Below are 19,751 nucleotides of genomic sequence, written 5' to 3' on the forward strand. Positions count from 1 at the left end.
ATAAATGAGGTCATCCCCCCCTCTTCCCAATACAGAGAGAGAGATACCTTTACAAATGGAGACTTCCCTTGTAAATGATTGTTTGGTAACTCCTCACAGGGCCATCCAGAGCATGTGGCCAGAGACACAGAACTTCCGATAAGATGGGCTTGTTGGTGCCTTTTCTACTGTCACCTCTATCCTACATTATCTTTATAGCCGTCATGATAATAACTCCTTCCTGTAACAGATGTTTTGTTTTAAATTCTTTAGGCAGTTTGGGAGGGGAACTCAAATATTCTTCCTGAGTTCTCTGAGTCTTTATTGTCTTCAGCTCAAATTAATTCGCATACCAGAGTGGTGCTTCCTGGGGTAGCTTGCCCTGAGCACCATCACCATGTTCTTCCACCAATGAGGGTGGGCTTAAACCTGTAATTTCCCTAAAAGGCACCAAACGTATGTTCCGCTTATTTGATTATTTAATAGTATGGATCTGTCCTCATTGCCAATAAAGGATGTCTACACACACGCTTTAGCTTGCATATGTAAGGGGAAATGCAGGATGAGTTTATAAAAAGAAAAATTGAAAATGAGCACTGCCTTTAGGAGACGTGGTCAATCTGTTCAAGAACATTTTCTACCTTGGTCAAGTGAGAAGCTGAAAGAGAGAATGCTATCAGCCTCGTCCTTGGCCCCTTATAGAATTCTGCATTATCTCAATTAAAAGTGTGCTAAAGTGTTTGTAATAAACTTGGAAATGTGTTGATGATACTGTATTTGCATTACATCACACAGACTCTCTTTCTTTAGGCACTATTCAAAACACTTTTTTGAACATTAGAGGCCAGAAAAGTTTTGCTTCTCTGACAGGCTGTAGCTTTTAATCTCATGGACATGAAATGATAGAGAATTGTTCCCAATTCCCTTTCTACTTTAAACCTGAGTGATAAATTTCCAACTACCTTTAAAAACTACAGGTCCTTCTGAAACACATTTTAATGTGCTGGTTTATTTTAGCTTCATTTCTTTGTTCTATCCTAAACTACTTTCGGTTTGATCTATGTTCCTTGTATTCCTTTTGTATACCTAGATCTTTAAAATCTGCTCTAACTTATATTGGAGAAATTTTGGGTTACAAATTTTTCAGACAGCATGTAAACTCAATTTTTAGGGTTTGTACACAAAAAGTTTCTGCCATGTTTCTACCAGCTCTCCTTCCATATATTTTCCTCAAGGATTTCCTGCGACAAAATTGCCCTTCTAAAAGCCAGTCTTCTGTTCACTCTCTTGGCCAGTCACATATTCATACAAAATAAAGGACTGGATTATCCAAAGATGCAACAAGAATGATCAAGTGCTGATTCACACCTAGATATCCTGCTCCTGTTCTCCATGAATTTTAAAACTAAAGTTAATTTTCTCTTTCATTTTGTCTCAATCTATTGAGTAACCTTGGCAGTCAGCCCCTAAACTGGTCCACTGCTTGCTTCAGCAGACACAAAACTCTCTCTCAAATGCTTGCATTCATGTGCTGAGTAGGTATTGTATTTATTTAGATCTTATTCAACAAAAGATCTTCATTGATTCACTCAAATACTTAAGTATATATTATGTACCCAAAGGTATTGAGATGTTGTGGGTCTGCAAGGAAGACAGATATGTATAAACAGATAAATTACGCTATAGAAATAATTTGATTTAAAGAGATATGAATAAAATGCCATGGGACTCCAGGAAAAAGAACCACCATAGGTTGACCTACAACTAAGATATATAGCAATGTACTGGGGCTTTGAGGAAAAAAAAAAAACACACCATGGGGGGTGAATAGGGTTTATACCATATAAGTAAAGGAAAATGAAGAAAGAGAAGTTAAAGAGAAAAAAATATAAACAGAAAGGTTTTGTTCTTGTTAACGTTTCTGCCACAAATTTTTTGAGTACACTGCTTGCTGATGTCCTTTCTAGCCAGTCTTATCCTTCAGGCGGCATCTATAGACCCCAAAAATTTGATTGTAACAAGCTGGGGTTCTCCGCGCAGACAATGTCAAGTATGTAGGGAGCCAGGAGGTGAGCAAAAGATTCACAGGACTCTGCAGCCCATCTGCAGCTCACTGGTGGGGAGGGACACCGAGGCGTCACCTTTGCCTTACTTTCCAAGTTCACATAGAGGAGGGTCGGTTTCTTCCTCAATATATGAAGGTGTAGATGAACTTCTTTCACAGAATAGATTATGGAAAATTTAATGTGAGAGCCATGTAAAAGGCAGAGGACATAGCACCATGAATCTGAAGTAACTGGACATGTGAATTAGTAACCAATATAAAGAAGAGCTGAAGACAAGAAAAAGGGCTAAAAACAAGTTCTCAATTTTCTAAGATGGAAATGCAAGTCTTTCTTCTTCCAAAAGAAAAAAGTCATTGAACCATTTACTTTAAAATAAAATTGAAAGGGGCCACATGTTGCAAATAATGGTTTTAACCATGATATCAGTACACAATAATGTGTAGCAATCAGCTGTTAAGTGCACTGAAAATTGTTCAGTCCTTAACAATTATGTTATCAAAGTTTGCAATTGATATATATATTTTAGTAAATAGTAGACTGTGTGCAAATCTGTCACCATATTATTGACGATGTTACTCTTACAACTGAAAGCATGACTAGGAGCGAGAGGGTGGTGTGACCCCAGATTGCTAGAGTCACAGCAAGTCAAGAAAGTGACATTAGGTTATTTGGACAAAAGAATGCTATATGGCTCTTGGGTTAATAACAGATTAATTGGAGAAAAACAAGTTACTACAGTAAATTACTGTCTTCCTACCTCAGTCACCCTCTCCAAGAACACATATTTTAAAATGAGACAAGTTATTATATTTAAAATTACCGGTTCTGGCATTTTAGAAACTACATCAAGTAATGAAGTAAAAACTAGGTTACAAACATCCTGGTATCAATTCTGACTACCATCTTTTACCAAAATAAAACTGTAATTATCACTAATTCACTTGCAATCTAGTCCTCCTCCAATATACAAAATCAACAACTTCAAATGTTTCATAACTTTTTATAACTTTCCCTAAAATTTTAGAAGATAATATAAATATATCTCTTGGAAAAGTTGAGAAAGATAGAGACACAAGGAAAAGTACAGATGAAAATATTACCCTAATAAATGATGTAAAACACAAGATATGAACAACTGTTAAAAAAAATTCTCTATGAAATTGATAATTCTACTATCTGTACACCTGCTTATTACCTATCAGTAATTTGATACATAAACGAACAGAATAGTGTATTTAATGGGATCAATTCTTTCAGTTGTGTGCTTTTCTTTTTAAAACTACATCTGCTTTTATGTGCTAGATTTATTTTCAGGTGGTATCACATTAGAACACCCTCATCTCTGAAGATTTTTGCAATAAGGAACTCTACCTTGGCCCTTGATCAACTGTACTCTATGATAAAATCAGAGCCCTACATGGAACAATGTTTCCTAAATCCTATCTCCCGTGCGTTGTTCATGTCAGGGAGTATATTCCACCAAGTAAACACTAAACAGTGTTTCAATAGCATGGGATATTAAAAGGAGGACATGCAGGGTTGGGTGTGGGACCCCATTCAGTGCCTCAGTTCAAAGAAGAAAGAGGTAAATGCATCCCTCCAGAGACTGGGATAAAAAGAGGAAGTTATGAGACCGAGGCTCCCTCTGCAGGCCATTAAGCAGGAACCTGGAATAAAACTGTTGACACCATGGATCATGGTTGGTTTTACACGGAGCTCACGAGGAAGTGAAGGACATGAAATAATGATAATTATAATAACAGCAGAAAACACTTCTACTGAGCCAAGCACTACACTTTGAATGTTAATTCTGTGCCTGAACATACATTAACACACATAATCCTCAAAATATCCCGACGTAGTAGATGTTGGTCTTTTCACAATTATATAGATGAAGAGACTGGGTACAGTGCCTAGAAAACTCATCCGGGTTACACAGCTCATAAATGGCAGAGCCCAAGCTCAATGCTGTTATTTTATGCTCTTTTACTACAACTCCAAGTTAAGTCTCTAATGAGTATCTCCACTGGCAACTGGCAAAACCTTAGTAGTCCCTCCATGCAGGTAGGCATGGGCATGGCAGGGACCCGGCTGAGGGAGGCTAAATCACCCGAGGTGTGGTACAGCAGTTGCCAAGTGACTTCCTCTTCTGACAGGGGTGAGAACACACCCAAAAAATCTTGGCAGCTGGCACCAAGGCTCTTTCCTTCAGAACTGGTCCACCACGAAATGGGCCTGGAGCAGGAGGATGAGAGAATAGACCAGACTCCTTTGAAATAAGCAGGCGATCTGCACCAGCCTTCCTATCGCCCTGGGCGTGGCACATGAGCCCTCAGGCAGAGGGCCTGACGCCTGCCCTCCTTGGCGGATTTCTCACCAGACCATGGCCTGGACACTAGGAAGGCCAGGCCTAACCTACACCAGAGAGGAGGCAGAGAACTGTCACGGGAAGGACTTGCCCAGTTTGGCCCTGGATCCCTAGCCCTAGGGGGCCATACCCCGGTCTCGGCTCTTCTGACTCCACAGAGCCTTTCCTACACCTAGCCTGGCTGCAGTCGCAAAGTGAAGGCATGAGGTGAAGCCATACTTTGTCTTTTCAGGAAGGAATGAGCCCCGGGGAGAAGCAGCTGGCCCAGGGAGAGCCTTGAGCTTGAAGCCCAATATGCCTGTGGCCATCAGGACGAGAACAATGTTTCCAAGAAAGGGAAGTGGGCTTCAAGCTGAGTGGGAGTGGGGGAGAGGAGGAAGACAACTGCTGAAGCCAAGTCAAGAAGGACAGCGATGGAACAGCTACAGCTGGGTGGCACCAGACTTCCGTGCTCTGGTCAGAGACTGGCCCGAGGGCGGAGCCCTCACTGAGGATCCCTGAGGCCAGCCCTAGGCCCTGGCGGTCGCGCATGCACCCTTGGCCTTTGTGGGGTTGTGGGGGGTTGAACCAAACCCCACAGGGCTCCCGGGGCGGCCAGAGAGAGAAGGGTCCATGGGAGAGTTAGGTGAGGTGGACAGTGGTGCCACCTTATTCTCCTCAGGTCCCTGAGGGGGAGACAGAGAGACAGAGAGACAGGGAGAGACAGAGACAGAGAGAGAAAGAGGGAGAGAGAGAGATCCCTGACCTCTGAGTCTCTGCCTCCACCGCTGGCTGGTGCCAACTCACACGCCATATCATTTCCACCCATCACCCCCATGCCTGCCATGGGGCCAGCCCCACCACAGAGAGGCCGGTGCATGGTCACCTCTGTGCCATCCCTTCCAGACCTGACCCCAGTGAAGGAGAAAAGGTTGAGACAAGTCTTTACGTGTCCCTCTGCATGACAATAGTCTTCCTCCCCTCTCCCATTCCACAGGCCCACCCACAACATCCACATTTGTCATTAGCTCAGGAGAGGATGCAAGATGAGAATCTCTGCTATTGTGTGGAGAGACTCAGTTTCCCAGCTTTCTCCCATGGACACATGTTCTTCAGCTGGGTCTGATTTTCTCCAGACAACCTGTCTTGTTAAGGATTTGGCCAGCCATAAGAACCTGAAGGGAAAGGGCGGAGGGGCATTCTCTCTCTGCCCCCGACAGCCCTGAGCTGGTTCTGTCCCTCAGTCCTGGCCAGGGGCTGCCCATCCCCCGGTGCCCTCTCCCGGGGCATCCAAGGGCAGGCTTGGCGCCAACCCCACCCCGCTCGCCACTGCCACTACCATCATCCTCCCTCGGGAGTCCTGGGCAGGACAGAGACCAGGTTGTGGGAGGCCTCCAGATCTCAGGTCTGGCCCACCGCCTGCCAGGCTGATTCCTCCTCTGACGGGGGCCCGGGACACACCCCAGGATACTTGGCAGCCATTCCCAGTCTATATCCTCCGGAACTCGTCCCCTTGGAAGGGGCCTGGCCCAGGTGCCAGGTTCGGCTGGTTGGCCAGCCTCCTTTGGAGAAAGCAGGCAAGCTGAGCCAGGCTTGCAGTGGTCCTGGCGAGACACCTGCTACCTCAGGCAGAGGGCCTCCTGCGTGTCCTCCATGGCGGATTTCTCCCCAGAGCCATGGCCTGGGCACTAGGAAGACCAGGCCTTCCTGACTTCAGGGAGGAGGCTGGGACCTGTGGCCGGAAGGGTCCTGGCCCCCAAGCTCTGCAGTGCCATCTGCCTGTCTTGGCACTTCTGAATCCACAGAGCCTTTCCTACACCTGGCCTGGCTGCAGACGAAAAGTGCAGGCGTGGGGTGAGTCCATGGCTCTGCCTTTCCAGGAAGAAATGAGCCCCTGGTTGAAGCAGCTGGCCCAGGCAGAGTCTTGAGCTGGAAGCCCAGTACACCTGTGGCCATCAGGGCCAGAGCAATGTTTCCAAGGCAGGGAAGCGGCTTTCAAGCTGAGTGGGAATGGGGGAGGGGAGGGAGACAACAGCTGAAGCCAAGTCAAGAAAGGCGGCTATGGAACAGCTGCAGATGTGTTGCGGCAGCCGGTCAGAGTCTGGCAGGAGAGCTGGGTCTTCACTGAGGACCCAAGAGGCCAGCCCTAGGCCCCGGCGGTCGCGCATGCGCCCTTGGCCTGTGCAGGGGTGTGGGGGGTTGAACCACAGCCCGCAGGGCTCCCGGAGTGGCCAGAGAAAGAAGGGCCCATGGGAGATGTAGGTCAGGTGGGCAGGTGGCGCCACCTTACTCTCCTCAGGTCCCCGAGGGAGAGAGAGAGAGAGAGAAACAGAGAAAGAGACAGAGACAGAGAGAGAGAGAGGGAGAGAGAGAGAGATCCCTCACCTCTGAGTCTCTGCCTCCACAGCTGGCTTGTGCCAACTCACACGCCATCACAGTTGCACCCACCATCCCCACGCCCGCCCCATGGCCAGCCCCACCACAGAGATGCCGGTTCCTGGTCACCTCTGTGCCTTCCCTTCCGGACCTGACCCCAGTGCAGGGGAAACTGGTCGGACAATCCTTTACATGTCTCTCTGCATGATAATAATCTTCATCCCCTCTCCCATCCAACAGGCCCACCCATGACATCCACCTTTGTCATTAGCTCAGGAGAGGATGCAAGATGAGAATCTCTGCCATTGTGGCGAGAGATTCAGTTTCCCGGGTTCTCCCATGGACACATGTTCTTCAGCTGGGTCTGATTTTCTTCAGCCAACCTGTCTTGTTAACGACTTGGCCAGCACCAAGAACCTGGAGGGAAAGGGCGGAGGGGGATTCTCTCTCCCCCTTTCCTCCCCGCCTCTCTCCCCCTCCAGGTGATGGGGTGGGGATTCCCCCTCCCCATCTCTTGCTCAGATATTTTCTCTTAGAACAGACAGTTTTCTTCTCTTCTTCCTTTCTCTCTCCTCTCTCTCCAGGGTTCCTTGCTACTCCTTCATTTATTTATTTATTTATTTTTAATTTTTGTTTATTGCAGTAACATTGGTTTATAACACTGTGTAAATTTTAGTTGTATATCATTATTCTTCTATATCTGCATAGATTATATCGTGTTCACCACTCAAATATCAATTACAAACCATCAACACTCCTTTCTAATCATTGGTTTGATTTCCTGTTTGACCAAACAGTTATTCATCAGAGTGTTTATTGGCTTATAAATTGTCTGATTTGTTTAAGTTATGTTGGCAGTTAATGAGCATTTTTGTGTGCAAGTTGGTTAAGGAACTGGATTTCAAATCTTGCCGTTCCTCTGATGAGCTACTGAGTCAGAATTTCTGTGGTTGGCCATGTATCTCTCTTCTGGCGGCTTCACGAATTGATTGCTATGTCGAAATTGCTTAGTGGTCAAGGATAGGACCTAATTTTATAATAATATGTTTTCTTTGCTTTGGAGTAGGGAGTTTGATATTTATATGCAGGCACATGTGTGTGTATGCTCCAAACATATTTAATGATAAATAAAGATTAACAATATATATGATTCCTATATTGACTTTTTTTGGACAAATACTGAGAAGTTCATTGAATACTCTTACTTTGGTTGTAGTTAGGTACACTTTACGTCATATTTTTAAAATCCTTTTTTAAATATATGATACTATAATTGAACATATACATTTTGACTGCTAACCACCTTTTAGTCCCCAAATATTTTGCCTTCAGATATGTGTACCATTATACACATTCATATATAAAAGTTTCATATTAGTTGTGGCTTTACTTTTGTGAGCACGTGTATGGAATATCACTGACAATCCCCTTTCTTTCAGCATCTATGTTCAGTGTTAGTTTCTTATGTCTTCGTGGAATGTAGAGTAACATTCAATATTGAAAAAGTGATTTAAATAACTTCATTATAGTATAACTGCTATATGTAGCATTATCTGTGTGGTTCTATTTTTAAATTTTGTACTTTGCTTTTTTTCTTTTTCTTTGTTTTGCTCCATTTAAAGTAATTTTCCTTATTAAACTTTTCTCCACCATGTTGGATATATACATCTTTTTCACATTCTATTTTAGAATATTTTTTTTCTGCTGAGGAAAATTGGCCCTGGGCTAACATCCATGACCATCTTCCTCTACTTTATATGGGACACCACCACAGCATGGCTTGATGAGCAGTGTAGAGGTCCTCACCCAGGATCCGAAGCCATGAACGCTAGATCACCAAAGCAGAGCGTGCAAACTTAACCACTATGCCACCAGGGTGGCCCCTATTTTACAATATTTTTAATTTGAGAAATAAGAAGACCCCAGAATCTGAAGTCTTGCCTCACTGCCTCCTCAATGTTAGATGAAAAATTAATTAGTATTTTACTTCTTTTCTTTTTCTCCAAATCCAGTGTCTCTAGGTATAGATTAAGCTCTTGGTTCAAGATGGTTTTAAATTTTATGCACATTCTTTAAAGTAGTTTGTGTTTTGCATTTTATAAAAATCACATTAACACAAAGTACTGAGACAATTGTTTTAATTTTTCAGTGTTCACTTCTTTGGTATGGTGCATTTTTTTTGAAACCAGTCAACCTCAAACTTGATTATGGATCTGAATTATCTGGAAGGCTTGTTAAAACACAGAAGGTTTGCTGTACCCCACCCCAAACATTCTGATTCAGTAGGTCTCGGGTGGAGACTAGCATCTCCACATTGTGATTCAAAGCTCCTCTGCCTAACATTCCTTATTTTTTTCATTTCAGAGGCAGTTAATTCCGTATCTGAGTGTGAGGGCTGTCCCTACCCAATCCTTTGACTCTTCACAGGTGTTATGCCACAATAATCTTCTTGTACTCCTAACTCCACCTCAGCATTTGGAGGCCCCAACTGACACAAAAGCGTTCTTCATTTTTCCTCTGAAAGGGGTGCTTTATTTTCAGAAATGTGACACAGTCTGCAATAAGTTTAATGTGGATGCTGTTGTCTGCTCTTTAGATATTGAAATTTACTTATACAACACCTGCACCATTCTTCCTTGTTCTCAGTATTTAATGCTTTAACATTGGTAAGACATGGGGCTTTTGGAATTCTGAACACTCTCCCTTCTTCAAGTTTAATTGATCATACCACACCTGAACTAAGTTGAACTAAAGTTGGCCATATCATGGCTTGTCACATGACGATCAGGTATATGTGTAGTATGTGTGCAGCTCAGAGAAACAGAATGTTCCTGGAGTGTGCATCTCAATGATTCTTCTCCTAAAATTTGACTAAATATGTTCTTAATAGAGGTTCTTAGTTTCAGTTAAATATACATAATCCATACATACATTACTGTAAAATTTTCTATATCTTAAACTTATTTTGTTGAATAGCGTGTGAATTATTTCTATACCCCAAGCTCACACGTTTGATTTAAAATTTATTTTCTTTTCAAGTTAAAGAAAGAATTTTTATTAAAAGAAAGAAATGCGAAGAAGTATCTAAAAGAATGAAATACCAGGAGTATGGAGGACAAGATACCTCAAAGGGGTTTCCCTCCACATAACACTATCTTCCATAAAATATAAAGTTATTGCATTCTTGAGTCCACATGATGTAAGCCAAGTCTCAAAGGACAGAAGAAGGAAATTGTAAGCACTAGACAAATTTGGATTCACCCAGTGGTCAAAGGCCCGTATGATCCTCTAATGAAAGGATTTGTCTTTGAGTCTCCAGTGACTTGAGGGAATGAATCTGGGAGTCACAGATTAGTTGTGAGTCACACAAAAAAGGCACTTAGCTTGGTGTCATCTCACATGACTGTGAGCAGAAACCAGTGACATTCTTCTCTGGAGGAAAGAATCTAAATGAAAGCCTTACATTCTGTACACATTAAAATCAGACAAATTTGAGCTCCTAATCAAAGTTCTCCAAACAAATAAGGAATACATGCCGTTGTCGATAAGAGTCATAAGACATAAGAAAATTAAAAATAAAACCATAGATTTAAACACTAAAACCTTCACTATTAGACTTACCACCGTCAAGATATAAAATAACTGTGTATAAAAAATGGAACAACAAGAAATGGAATAACAAAATCAAACAGGAGACTCTAGAAATCATCTGACATATTTGGCAAAGGGCTTTATAGAACTTTAAGAAATAAAAAATACATAACTGTTGAGTTTTAAAACTTCATAGATGGGTTCTACAACAGAAGAGAGAATAGAAAACCAAATTTGAATTCTGAAGGAAATAGAATGCAGTATAGAAAGACAAGGAACTAAAAAACATGAAAGATAATTTAGATATGGAGATGAAGAAAGAGTAAAGAAAAAGGAGAAATAAAGTACTGTACAACAAAAACAAGTGAGTCATGAGGGTAAAACTGAAAGTTAAAGGGTCTATAAATTTCTCAGGAGATGAGAAACTATATCCACTTCAGGCAATGTGGACTGGTGGTAAAATAGAAGTAGAGAATATAACTCTCACCGAAATAGAGGAGACAAAATAGAATATGGAAAACAAGTATAAATCAATAAATTTTAAAGGGAAATAACATAATAAAACTTGTGGAAAAAATAGAAGGAAAACATATAGATAGTGGGAGCAAAACAAGGATATAAATAATCACAACAAATGTAAATGGAATAAATTCTCCAGTTAAATACAGATTGTTGAATTTGATGCGACAATGATAAATTTAGCTGTATCTTGTTTACAAGACTTGTGAAAACTAACAAACATGGAAAAATAGAAATTCAAAACAGAATAGAAGATATAAAGATATTCTAGGAAAATATCAATCAAAAATCAACCCAGGGTAGCTATAATAATATGAGATAAAACAGATGAGGAAAAAAGCATCATTAGGAATTAAGTGGTTAATCCCCAATGGTATATAAGTTCAACTTATCATGAAAATATAGTCGTTATACTACACAAGATGTCATGTGAAGATAATATAGCCTCAACTAGGAAAGGAAGGAGGACAAGGAAGAGGAGGAGAAGGAGAAGAAGGAGAAGACAAGAGGAAAAAGTCGGAGGAGGAGGAGGAAGTACAGGAGAAGGAGGCAGAGGAAGAGGAGAGGTAGACATAATATATCATCATAGTGAAGAATTTGAACTTTCCTCTGAGACAAAGAATAACATATATCTAATAATAGAGTATTTGAAAAACAAATTCCAAGCTTGATTTAATAGATACACATGGCACCCTATACCCAACAAGTGAAGAACACCTATTCTTCACAGGGACATGGGGAACATTAACAAGCAGTGAGCATGAACTAGGGTTCTAATCAATCCTCAAATAATAGAACAATTGAAATAAGCACAAGTGACTGCTCTATTGTATTCTTGGTGCTATTACAAATCCCAGGCAATAGAAATGCAGAGAATTTTCTTTGGCTTAGGTGTTATTTGTGTTTAGAAAATCTGTAGAAAAGATGAAGACAATATGGGCTATCAGGAATAGGTACCATTAAAGATGTTAATAATTAATTTTAATTTTATATTTTTAAAATAAGAAATGGATGAGAAGCTTTTTAAACTTTACAATGCTCTCTTTCTTAGATTCCTAAGTGTTTCTAGTCCCTTTGGTACTTCTTGAATCTTTCAAATGTTCCTGTCTGTTGATGATTCCTACTTCATTGGATCTCTGAAGTTCACCTTAGTATCCTGGTTTTGATGGTGGCAGAAGCACAAGTTTGAGGGGACAGAGGTTTAGGCAATTTGATTGACAGCCTTCTGTTGCACCATTCTCAACGTGCACATGTCATGCATCTATTCTTGTCACGTATCTTTCAGTTGCAATTACTCTTCCTCCCCAGGGCTTTCTCCAATCTCATGCTAATATTGTTGCTCTTCTAGGAAGGATTTAATGGTGTGCTCATATAAACAAGCATTTTGGATCCTGAACCAAAGAGTCATTTACAAGTCTACTCTGAATGTGATCTGTTTTTCCATTCATTGTACTTTCTTCTGTGTATTTAACCAGTTTCTTTCATGAGTGTGGAATTCAGTAAGGACGTTCCACAGCTGAAGTCATGTTATTTTCTTTAGTTATAAATTCCAAGGCTTCAGGAGTGCCATCTGTTGCCACAGACATTCGAGTCAATAGCAAATTCATTTTAATAAAGTCATTGTATTGCATTTGAAGGAAATCATTTTGAGTATTTTCCCTAAGGATCCTTATCCCTCTATGCAGGTTTCAGTACAAGAACTACCAGTATGTTCTGTCCTTGGTTTTTGCCATTGAGGAAATCAACAGGAACCCTCATATCTTGTCCAACATGTCTCTGGGATTTGATCTCTATAATGCCCTGTCCAGTGAAAGGAGGACATTGGAGAGTTCCCTGATTTGGCTCTCAGGGTTGGGCAAGGACATCCCTAATTACGACTGCAGGAGAGAGAGTAAGTCTCTAGCGGTCCTTACAGGACCCACCTGGGCAATTTCTGCCCAGATTATAACACTGCTGGGATTGTACAAATTTCCACAGGTAAGACTGGGTGGGATGGGGAGAGATGAAACCACGTCTCCTTTGGTGCCATTCTCAGGGGCCTAAAAAGGAAGAGAGGAGGAGACTGGGTTTGTGCATCTCTCAAAGGATATGATCTCAAAGGGTCCGTGTACAGGACCTAGATCGAGTATGACATTTCCTTTATTTGGAGTAGAGAGAAGGTTGAGGGGGAAGGAGACAAAACAGTTTCCTGAAACTGTGACTGATCTTATTTTATAGAAAGCTTTCAGGGAGTGGAAAATGATTAGAAAATGAAATGAGCAATTGTCCCCTTCTACCACTCCAGGTGTTGCTGAACAGACTTTAGGACTGAGAGCATGATTTTTGACAATCCCCTTCCTCATATTGCTTCCAATTGTCTTTTCGTTTTAGCTTACCTATGGTTCTTTTAATCTTACCCTGAATGATGATGAGCAATTTCCATCTCTCTATTAGATGGCCCCCAGGGACACATCTCTAGCCATTGGCATGGACTCTTTGCTGCTTCACTTCAGTTGGAGCTGGGTGGGGCTGGTCACCTCGGAAGACAAGAAAGGTGTTGAGTTTCTCTCAGACTTGAGAGGAGAGATGGACAGGAATGGAATCTGTGCAGCCTTTGTGGAAATGATTCCTGTGACTGAAACGTCATATTACTCAAGGACATAGCCATACGATTTGCAAGTAGAGGAAACAGAAGGGAATGTGGTTATCATTTATGGTGATGCCAACTCTCTCATAAGCTTGAGCTTTTCTACTTGGGAGTATTTAGTGATATGGAAAGTCTGGGTCACGACATCAGAGTGGGATTTTATCCACAGTGAGAGAGATTTCATCCTTGACTCTTTCCATGGGACTCTCATTTTTTCACACCTCCGTAGTGAGGTCCCTGGCTGTTAAAATTTTATCCAGACAGTTAACCCTTCCAAATATCCAGAAGACATTTACCTCACTATGTTGTGGTTTCCCTTTATTCCTTGCACGATTTCTGAGTCTTACTGTAAAACACTGGAGAATTTTCCACCTAATGCCTCCTTAGGATGGCTGCCTTGGCAGATTTTTGACACCAGCATGACTGTATCGAGTTACAGTATGTAAAATGCTGTGTATGCTGTGGCCTGGAACCTTCACAAGATGCTTCTTCAACATGAAGAAATGCAGTCAATGTGAAGTGGGGAAGGTCTGGTGTTTTGTCCCTGGCAGGTAAAGTCTCTTCGACTTAACAGAATGTACACTCGTAAAAGTGACTTTCTTATGGTTCCACAGGTGCTCAAACCAAACAGTTAGGATTCTTTCTCCAAGAAAAGCACAAGAGTTTCTATACTTGTTTCACTCTCTAGGAGGTATAACTAGTCCTGGGTAGTATGTCATCTACAAGAAGGTTCTAGTGACAACAAGGAAGTGAGCTATGAGTCAATATCAATGCTTTGTGTTACAAAGGATCCCAACATCCTGCCTGCCTAACGTTTCAATAGGGAATATCCTGTCTTCTCCCATGAAGCTCCTCAATGACAAGAAGAGAACTTGTCCTTTATGTGCCTATCTTGTGCTGAACATCATAGTGAATACTTTACATAAATGATCTCATTTAATTCTGCAACAACTTTAGGTATTGCTAACATCATTTTGCAGATTGATGGTCTGGGAAAATTCAGAGAGTGCATGAGGGTGGCTAGATTGGACTTTGTACTCGAGATTTGTCTGAATCCTATCACCACTGATCATCTTGATATTTTTGTCTTTAGGCATTTTCTCTTGAAACTAACTGATATTTTAGAAACATTATGATAATTTAGTTCTCCATATGATTTCATTTGCTTTACTTCATTGGATACTTGTAATAAAGGTACATTATGTAGCAAGGATTACAGACAATGAAAGGCTGTCCCCAATTCAGGGTTTTTCTCTTTAAAACCCGGGCCCACTTCACCACAGGATGATGTGTCTCTTTTGGCTGCACCACTTTCTGAGGAACATAGAATTTAACAATCCTGATGGTGACTCAGTGAATTTGGCTGAAAAAGGAAAATCAGATTCAGAGTACACCATTCTCAACTTTTGGAAATTTCCCGAAGGTCTTAGACTTAAGGTGAATATTCCCCACATGCTCCACTTGGTCAAGAATTGTTTTTATCTGAGAAGGTGATTGAGTGGGAGACGGGAATTACTGAGGTGGGTTGAACCCAATCACAATTACTTACACCACATATGAATAACCAAAATCTTGTTGGGGTTTCGTGTCCCCTCAGAGCTTCATAAAGGGCCACATATGGGAATTTAACAATTCACTTAAAACTGAAGTAATTTTTTCATTTACCAACAATCCAAGATGGAAGCAAGACATTCATAAGCAAAAGATTGCAACTTGCTGAAGGTTCAGAAGGTGGTTAGTAATTTTCAGGAAAAATTGTTTTTTAAAAATTAAGTTATGTACATGTTTTCTAGAGATAATGATATCGCACACTTAGTACACTAGAGTATAGTGTAAACATAGCTTCTTTATGCACTAGGAAATCAAAAAATTGGTGTGACTCACTTTATTGCAATATTTGATTTGTTGCGGTGCTCCGGAAACAAACCCACAATAAGTCTGAGGCGTACCAGTCTTTTATATCATACAATAAACATGGCATCCAACCAATGAATTGGATTTAGATATTTCAAGCTTCAGTTTGTTAAGGCCCAATACTCTAAAGCACTCTAGTTATTTGAAAATTAGGTAAAAGTCACAGCTGTTACCAAGTGTTATCTGATTTTCTCCAGACTCCACACTCTGTATTCAGTGAGAGTTGCAGTCCGGGATTCAGGAAGAGCCCTCAGGAGAGCAAGGCTGCCTGTTGTTTTGATTGCATTCCTTGCCCACAGAATGAGATTTCCAATGAGATAGGTGAGGATATGCCTTGCAGCAACCTTCTCCACTTCTATTTTTTTTGAAGGGAAACATTTGTCCTGAGCTAACATCTGTTGCCAATCTTCCTTTTTTATTATTGTCCCCAAAACCCTAGTACATAGTTGTATATCCTAGTTGTAAATCATTCTAGTTCTTCTATGTGAGCCATCATTACAGCATGGCAATTCACAGAGAGATGGTGTAGTTCCATGACCAGGAAACCAACCGGAGCCACCAAAGTGGTCAGCACTGAACTTTCATCACTAGACCATCAGGGCTGGCTCTCCACCGCTCTTTTGTATGCACGGTTCTCCCAAAGAAACGGAAAAGCTCTGGCTGAGGACTGCAGGGTCCAAATGTTTCCTTCATCCATTTAGTAATTTAACTTTTATAGCCAAAAAAGCCAACATATTTATCATTTCCAGCCAAAAAGATACACTCTCTCTCTAGATTGAACTAGCTTGCTTGACTCATTTTAGCATCACTGCAGGCATTATCATCTCAAGGAAACCCTTTTTGACCACTCTACAGGAACTTAACTTAAATCTCTCTCATGGCATCTAACACATGGTATCATAAGTCCTTACTTTTCATCTTCTTTAAATCTACATTTGATCACATTGAACACATCCTTATTTTTCCAGAGTCTGGTGCTGTTCTTGGCACAGAGCAGGAGCTCAGAATGGTTGTGTTTGATTTAAGGGGTAAGTATTTACATGGTATGCAACGGGCTTAGGGTCCAGCTTCCTTCAATGAGTACATACATCTTTTCTGTGATGTCCTAGAGTCCGAAGGTGAGTAGGGGAGACAACATGCAGTGAAGTGAATTCAAGATGGTGACATAGGGCTGCAATATAGGTAAGCAGAGACCCATGGGATGCAATAAGTGATAGTATATATATTTGTGGGGAGAGAACTGTCATGGACTTCTTCATAGAGGCAGTAGCATTAGTATTATATCAGACTAATGAAGGCAGATTAAATTCTTGGTGGAATTCTTAGAAATGGCAGAAACTGGCAAATTAGCCCTGCATTTACTATTCTAGGGAACTGAGTAATGGTTCAACATGACTAGAACCCAGACAATGTGGGTTTGGGAGTTGGGTCATGAAGTAGAAGAGGGACAGAGAACCAACACTGAAGATTTTTCATACCATAATTAACATCTTGGAATTACTCAGACTTATGATATTAAATGGTGCAATGCTGGAATCCCCTCAATGGTGGCATTATCTAATTTTATTTTTGTGATTGATATGAGGCTTAATTTCACAACATCTTTTGTATAATTTCAATATTTTGAAATGTACTGAGATTGATGATATAGTCTGGCATATAGTCAATTTGGATAAAGCTTCCACGTGCATATTTGTCGTGTGGTAAGTTTTGGTATATGTTCCATATGCACATCTAAAGAACACTACGTCCACTAACTTCAATTCCTACTTGCTTGGAGATTAATAAATACACTTGTAAACAACCGATGATTAATGAGTAAACTATCATGGAAATTAGAATGTATTTCCAATTAAAAATACTATTCATCAAATCTTATGGGGTGGAGTTAAAACTATCCTTAGAGAGAAATGTATAATCCTAGATTATATATTTATATATTATTTTGTATATTTAAATAAAGAAAGGTTGAATTTCTAAGTTGTAAGCATTCATCACAAGCTAGAAAAAGAGGAGAAAATTAAACACAGGGAAAATAGAAAACACAAAATGATAAATATTAAAGGAAGTGTTAACAAAATAAAAGACAAACATCAAAAGGATAAATAAAACTAAATTAGATTCCAATAAATGACAAATATACTCAATAAAATCCTAGTCCTAGTGTTCAACAAAAGAGAAAAATTGCAACAAAAACATACCAAGGCTGAAAAGGAGTAATCTGTGCATATCATATGGAAAATTTTTAACATGAAGAAAACATAAATAACATCATGTTGATACAATGAAAATTTAGAGGAAACTCACAAATTTCCAGGCAAATAAAAGTTACCAAACCGTCTCACGAAAAAATGAAAAATCTGAATATTGCCATACCTATTAGAGAAATTGAGACCATCCTTTAAAACATTTCTACAAAATTTTATTGTAGGCTATTTATTTGGTACAAAGCTGATGAATCTTCCCAAATATTCAAGAAAGAAATAATATACATCTACTCAAACTCTTCCAGAGAATAGGAAAAACAGAAAAATTTTGACTCACTATTAGAGACTAGCTTAACCTTGGTACCAAAATCTAACAAATTCATTGCAGGAAAGGAAATTACAGGCCATTCTCTTTCTTGGATTAAATTCATTTATCCTAAAAAAATCAAAATCATATCAATGTTCCAAATCTAGCTATATTTTATAAGAAGGACATATCATGACCAAATTAGGTTCATGCAATGTAATTCAGTACACTAATCTCTGAAAAAAGAGAAATAATAATCGCAATAACTGTAAGAAAAACTAGTAAAATTAAACACCTATTCATATTTTAAAACAAACAATAACAACAGAACAACCCTTACTAAATCAGGAACAGAAGGAAACTCTCTTACTCCCATACACAGTAGTCACAGAATGGAAATTTAAGGTGCACTGTTGAAAGGAAGGATAAGAGAAGAATGTTCAACATCACTGCCTCTATTAGACGTTACACTGGAGGTCCTGCTTGATACAATATTGGCAGGAAAAGAAATAAAAGGAGTAATTTACTTCAAAGGAAGAAGTAAAATTGATGTTATCTTCAGATGATATTATGGTATAAATGTAAAATCTATGTAAATTAACGTATTTATTGAGTTTAGTGGTGGCTGAATACAAGGTTAATATAGAAAATTTTGCTTCCATCTACCCGTCATAAGTCATCCAAAATTTAAATTTTAAAAAATGACTTTTACAACATCTTAAAGTATGAAGTACATAGAAATAACTTTAATGAGACTTTCAAAAGATTTCTGTCCATAAATTTGTAGAACAGCATTTAGAAAAATAGAGGAAGACTGAAAGAAGTGGAGGGATAAACCAAGTTCGTGACTGAACAGACTCAAATGTCAACAGATATCAAAACTGTCCAAATTAATCTACAGCTTCCACAAAATTGCAGCTAAAATGCTGACCCGTTCTGTGGAAATTACACTTGATACAATTCTTACGGAAATGATAAAGGAAAAATTTATCTAAGAAAATCTTGAAGAAAAGAATAGAGTAGGAGTACTTACTCTACCTGACATCAAGTATTATAGCATCACAATAGAGGGGGTTCATCAAGAAGATAAACAAGAAAATCAAAGGAACCAAATGGTAAGTTCAGATACAAGCTGCTGATATAGGGACTCATGTATAGACGTCTGATTTACAAGGAAACACTGAGGAGGAGTGGGCAAATGAAAGACTTTTCAATAAAGCATGTTGGGTAAATTGCCTGTCTTCATGGAGAAGACAATGACTCGCCAACCCGAACTCACACCATCCACAGAAATCATTATCAGGCAGATTGTAGTTCTAAACATGAAAAGTGAGAAAATTTAAAGGGACGTAAAGAGGAAGGAGCAATGCCCCTGTAGAAGTAAAAACATATATTTATACCTGCAAGGATGAGTGGGCACGGAACACTTTCAGAACAACAGGAAGATTTGGGAATCTTAAAAATCAGAGCAGAGGTAGTAGAGGTAGGCAAGACCAAGGTTAGACAGTCTTTTTGGTCTTCCTAAGAGTTTGTCGGGTTTTTTAATGGAGGCTAAACACGATTCCACTTACATGTAGAAGTATCACTTGTGATGCAGGACAAGGGCAGGGAACCAGAGTAAAAAGATCTTATGATAACATAGGAGAGAAGTGACTAAAATCTTAACAGAAGTGGTGGAAGTGAAATCAAGATGAATTGTACTGGAGATCATTTTAGATGGTAGAAAGGGTCTCATTTTGAACCTTCCTGGGAGTGAGGTCTATGACTTGGCCATCTCTGTTTCCCTAGAATGTAGCATATTATCTGGCTGATGGAGGTT

Source organism: Diceros bicornis (assembly GCF_020826845.1).
Source record: "Diceros bicornis minor isolate mBicDic1 chromosome 30 unlocalized genomic scaffold, mDicBic1.mat.cur SUPER_30_unloc_5, whole genome shotgun sequence".
Classification (NCBI taxonomy): Eukaryota; Metazoa; Chordata; class Mammalia; order Perissodactyla; family Rhinocerotidae; genus Diceros; species Diceros bicornis.